This window comes from Ceratosolen solmsi, unplaced genomic scaffold (genome assembly GCF_000503995.2).
Source record: "Ceratosolen solmsi marchali unplaced genomic scaffold, CerSol_1.0 scaffold1, whole genome shotgun sequence".
Lineage (NCBI taxonomy): Eukaryota > Metazoa > Arthropoda > Insecta > Hymenoptera > Agaonidae > Ceratosolen > Ceratosolen solmsi.
In genome coordinates, this window is record NW_011948415.1 from 10,911,362 (window position 1) to 10,917,421 (window position 6,060).

The 6,060-nt window shown below is 29.7% G+C and overlaps 1 long non-coding RNA gene across 1 annotated transcript in view; it reads right to left on the reverse strand.

Moving 5' to 3' along the window:
* The window catches only part of LOC105368809 (uncharacterized), a 1,608-nt gene extending 1,305 nt beyond the window's left edge, over positions 1-303 (reverse strand). The window contains exon 1 of the long non-coding RNA XR_913116.1: positions 225-303. This is a non-coding gene — a long non-coding RNA (uncharacterized LOC105368809). The remainder of the gene's footprint in view (positions 1-224) is intronic.
* Positions 304-6,060: the final 5,757 nt, after the last annotated feature.

The window sequence follows — 6,060 nt, forward strand, 5'->3', positions numbered from 1 at the left end:
ATGCCTAATCGAGTTGTGTGTGTGTGTCTCTCTCTCTCTCTCTCTCTCTCTCTCTCTCTTCAAACTATATCACGAACGTCGAGAGAAACGTAGCGATTCCACTCTCTTGAATTTTGACTTTGTGAAACGGGAGTAGCGCAGCTCAGAGGAGAGGTGAGAAAAAGAGACGGAGAGAGAAAGAAAGAGAAAGAAAGAGAGAGAGAGAGAGAGAGAGAGAGAGCTATGTGTGTGTGTATCTGTATACGCGTGCGTGTGCTTGTGCGTGCGGTAGAGAGAGAGAGAGAGAGAGAGAGAGAGAGAGAATGAGAGTGAGTGAGAGAAAGAGAGAGAGTGAGAGAGAAAGCGTGTAAAAGAGAGCAAATGCGTTGGAGAGAAGTTTGCGCATTATGAGTGAGACTGTGTAAATAGCGAGAAGCAACGTACAAGCACTAGATGAAGTGAGAGAAGGAGAGATAAAGCGAGATAGAAAGATTGTCGGAGAGAGAGAGAGAGAGAGAGAGAGAGAGAGAGAGAAGTGTGTGTGTGCGTGTGTGTGAGAGAGAGAGAGAGAGAGAGTGAGAGTGAGAGGAAGAAAGGAGTGTATATGTAATGCGAGCAACGAACGATATGATGCGGCCGCATACGCAAGAAAGTTGGCATTACGTATCCGTATATGATTATACATATATATAGTGAATTTCGGCCGGCCGCGGATCGATCCGTGATTTCTTTTATTCTTTACGTCGCATATTGTAATTTGCATTGTAAATAAATGAGCACCATTCACACCGACACTGCGAAATACGACGATGTGTACATGTAAATATAAAACATGAAAAATGTTTGTTAAATATAGAATATGTTACGTTTTCTAAGAAATACAATGTCTTGGTACATTTTCTATGTATTTCCCTCCTTATCTTATACTCCATCTCCTTTACTATAAATTACCTTCGAAATTTTATTCGATACGCACACGCCGACAACATTCAAATTGAATGCTGCGTATTATTACATTTTTACTTAACTTCCTATGCATGATTGATGCTTCACGTTATTTTTTACTCGATTTTATTAACTATTAATTAAAATGCTTTATTTTTGGTAAAATTAGCGGTCAATATTATTTATTAAAATTTTGAAAATTCGATGGATTCATTTATTTATCGTCCGCTTATATTATTGTAGTTAAAAAATTTTTCTTGTAACCGTAGCAAATCATTTTAATGATTACAATGACAAACAACTTGTTTAAATCGTCTTTGTGACTTACTATGTATTCAAATCATTATCAGAATGATCTACAACATTAATAAATAATTTGATTAAGTGTAAAATTGATTTTTTAATTGCTTTCTATTTCAATTATCAAAAGCACTTGGTAAAAAAATACCGTATTCGCTGCTCCAATGATAATCGATATATCACATCATAATTATTAATATTTTAATAATTGAAGCAATATTACTTATTACTCGCTCATTGAATAATTAAATTTCTAAAAGCTTTATAACAAGATTTGTGAAACAAGTATTTACAATTTTACATTTTTTTATTCTACATCATAAAAAGTTATTTATAGTAATTGTAAAAGTTAGGAGTATTATTATGTTTTTTAAGAACTCATCAAAATATACTATCAACAATAATTTCAAAATAAAACAAAACAAATAAAGAGAGACGAAAGAATTTTACATTCGTATAAGATTATAAAAATAATATTAATGAATTTTATGCCCGAAGAGTGTTTAGCATACAAATTATTCATACACATATTTGAATAATATTAAAGTTTTAAGTTTGTTTGACTTTTGGAGGGGGTGGCAGGGGCGGGGGAGTGGAGGAAATAGAAGAAAAAAGAATTACAAAGAAACGAACTTAATAATTTTTTACTTTATCGAATGTTTTTATACACGTTAATATTTGTATTATTTTTATATTTAAATTTTAGCACTATGAAGATGTAAATTATACTTTATTTTATACCAAAGTAAATTTCATTGACAGCCGAATATTTTTAACGAAAGTCTTATAAACAAAAATGTAGCTGTGAATTAAACGTTTTCCATTTAATCTATGATAAATATTTCAAGTTTTAGAGAATCTTGCCAAGTTTAAGTTCAGAAACTAATAAATTATAATACATTTGAGATACGTAGAAATATTTTACACGGTACTGCTTAATAAACAACAAATGTAATAAATATTATCCATAATGTTCTACATATCTAACTGAATATTATTTTCATTGCTTTAATGAAAATACTTGCATTGTCTAGATTTTTGCATTCAAATTTTAGTAATTTAAGTTAATATTCTGCAAAATTTCTGAATTTGCAAAAAGAAGGAATTTTCTGAAACATTGTGAGCAAAAAAAAAAAAATTTTAATTAGTTAATTAAGCTCGTCTTACAATTAACTAAGAGCAACTAAGAGCATGTAAATGCTTTACATTTAAGTTTAAGGTAATGTTTATATCAAAGTTTCTCTTGATTTATTATTAATTAATACAGAGGAGTCGACTTATGATTTTCAGTTTAGACACATAATTTTGTTTTAGAATCGGCTTATATAAAAATTGTATACGTAATTATTATATAAAAGAAATGTTCTTATTAATTATTTATATATATATATATATATATATATAGATATAGATACACAGTTCTTATGTCTTGATTAAATGTACAATATTTCGTCACAAGTATTTTATAATTTTATATGAAAATCGAATAAGTCATTTTAATATAAAATAGAAAATAGCAGTCGTATTATTTATTCGTATAGAGAAAAAGATTTAAGATTTTTAGTTTTTGAATGTGTATTAAAATATATTTTTAGAAGCAATTAGAAAGTAAATGATATGTCTAAAAAAAAATGTAAAAGCATATTAAATAAGAATTCCTAGCTAAGAATAGATGTTCTCAAAATACATAAAATTCGATTTGAATGTGATGGGTCCAAATATGGTTCTTGGATAAACAAAATCAATATTTTGATCGATCCATCTTTAGCCTAAATTTTACAGCTTTACTTATTGGATTTGATGTTTTACTTAATGGATTTGAATTTTTTTTTTTTTTTTTTTTTTTATTAATTGAGTTGTTAACAATACGTTTGTTCGCTACCCAACTTCACAAACATAGTATGTGAGTTTGATAAGCTTAAAAAGTGACTTCATGCATTGATAAATTAAAAAACATATTTATAGATTATCTTACTTATGCAGAAAAAGTAACGGTTGTAATATACTCATGTAGAATTAAAAGAAAAAAGAAAAAAAAATTGGACCTCTTAATTCAATGATATTCTCCTTTCAGCAACTTGTGCGCCTATTAATATTTGTATACAATACCCATACTGCATACAGAGATTTCTTGCAAATATAAAAAAAAAAAAAAAAAAAAAAAAAAAAAAATACTTTTTTATCCGTTGTTGTATTTGTTAATTATCAACAAAATTAATCAATGTATATTTCATACTAGGCATATAAAGTTTTGAAATTTATTACCGTTCCAAGAGAATAAAAACGAGATAAGAGCACAGATTTAGAATCATTGTTCAAATTAAAATCATATAGTTTTTAAATAATATAATTGCCAACAGAGTGAAGAAAACGTGAGGTAGCAAGTTGAAAAATGCTCGCACGAAAAATGTATTAACAAAAAAAAAACAAAAACAAAAACAAACAAAAAAAAAAAACAAAAAAAAGACTAAAACATAAAAAATAAAAAAAATAAAAAAGAAAGAAATCCCTTTTCAAGGTATTCAAAATAAAATATTCAATTTATCTTTTCGAGTAGAGTTTACAGAGAAGTTCTTTCTTTCATTGCTTCGTTCAACTTTTGACTATACGCGTGATGAAGATACTTTAGACCAGTCGGAATTACGTAAGCTCCGGTCGATCGTGCACGCCTTCTTGCGATATATTTTTTTTTTCGCTCTTTCTGTTGTTTTTTTGTTTTATCTTTTCACTAAACATATGCGAACTTATAAAAGAGCTTCGAATCTCCCATATATATATATATATATAATATATATAATATATTCATAGGCGCGCGTATGTACGCTCTCCTCATTGGATATCTGGGCTTTTATTATTATTTTTTGCCTTTGCTAGCTAAAAGTATGTATCTGTCAGAAGTAACTTTGCCTTACGTCTTCTCTATCTTATTTTATTTTTAACATTATTATTATTATTATTATTATTATTATTATTATTATTGTTATTATTATTATTATTATTTGTTTTTATTCTTTATAATGTTACGTAATGGCAGCAGTCAGAAGCGACGGTAGCGTGTAATTCAGCAAGAAAACCCATGACCAACGAAATTTCCCAATTATTGATTTTTAAATAAGGAAATAAGCTTACTCGATACTTTCTATCCGACTTACATAAGGAAATGCGTAAAAGTACATGGAGAAGGAGGAGGAGGAGGTGGAGGAGGAGGAGGAGGAGGTGGTGGTGGTGGTGGTGGTGGTGGAGGATGAGGTGGAGAAGCGCCCGGGCAGAGCGTTGTTGGGTTTCAATGCGTAGTTTCGGCTGGCTGGTCCTACAACTGACCTTGACTGGATGAGCACACCAATTATACCTGGTGCCGGGCCTTTCATTCGTTGTATTTTGTGCTGGCATGTAAATCTCTCGGATTCAGTGGCGAGGCATACAAGGTTGCCGGGGAGGAGTTAACGATTTTGCCTCTTGAAAATTTTTGTTAAAAAGACAACCACAAACGCTCATCAAATTGCTTGTCTAAGTGATCCAGCACGACGACAATTAACAGAGCCGCGCAGTGCTCCGCTTAGACGTCGACTTTGACATGACTGGGCCGTGCTATTTAATATACGAGCTGACCCAATATTTGGTGCACGTCTAGCTTCCAAGATCCCATTATCAGATATTTTCAAAGATTTTTTTCAACACGAACGAAAAGAAACCTTGCCTCGGTTTTTAGTAATTTGTATAATTAATTGTACATTCATCATCGGAATTTCAAATAATTCTTTATAATAGTAACTGTGCTGGGTATTCGTGCTTATGGGTAAACGCGCGTTTGGAAAAAAAGCTTAAAATTCCATTGAAAAATTCCTAAAAATTTGGCAGTTCCATGAAAATTTTAGCTTTTAGCCGCTTTTGGTCTCTTCGTATTGTCGTATATTGACGTATTGGCAGTGAAATTTTAATATCACTTAGAGTATTGCAGTAACTATATAATATATTGACATTCACGTCCTTGTCTCTCTTACGATACGAGAATTGCATAGTTGTAATTTTTAAATAAACATGAATAATCGAATACCGTATATTCTCCTTTATTTCTTGTCATTATCATTCTTATGCACTTGTATTCGCATTAATCATACATGTATTATCATATGAAAATACCAAATTTTCAGCAAATCAATGAGAAATAATTTTGAAAAATAGTATCGCTCCATTTCATTGTCTAGAACTAACGAGTCGCAATATTAAAAATACAATAGGTTTTCACAAACTTGTGGGCCTGTAAATTTACTTCTACTGCTATACAAGTTTAGTAAACAACATTGTTTGCAAAAATTTCCGACATTTTTTATTTGATTCTGTAAAATATCCATGCAACATTTGCAATTTACTAGGAAAAAAATTCAGGTGTTCATTTTTTTTATTTTTTTTTTTTTTTTTTTTTCTCATTCAGACATTTGTTCATTCGAAGAAAATTATATGAAAGCTAGTACGAATAACTTTTCTGTTGCATTTAATTTGATTCGTTTTTAGAAAATGCAATTAAATATTCATGGTTATAAAGTTTAGCATAAATATATTATAAATTCTAGGAATATTAGAAGAAGTATATGCGATATTACAATATTAAGTGAGTATTCGTTGTAAATTTAATGCAATATCAACAATAATATTTACCAAAATTTTAAGGCTAACTATTCCATTCCTTCGTTAAAACGAGCAGAAATACGAAAAAATATCAATTATGAAAATTTCACGTGAAAGTGTTAATAACACTTGAAATTTTAAGGATTAATGCATCATGGAATAAAATAATTGACATTGCATTTACATCAAGTTATTTGTAGATATTATCAA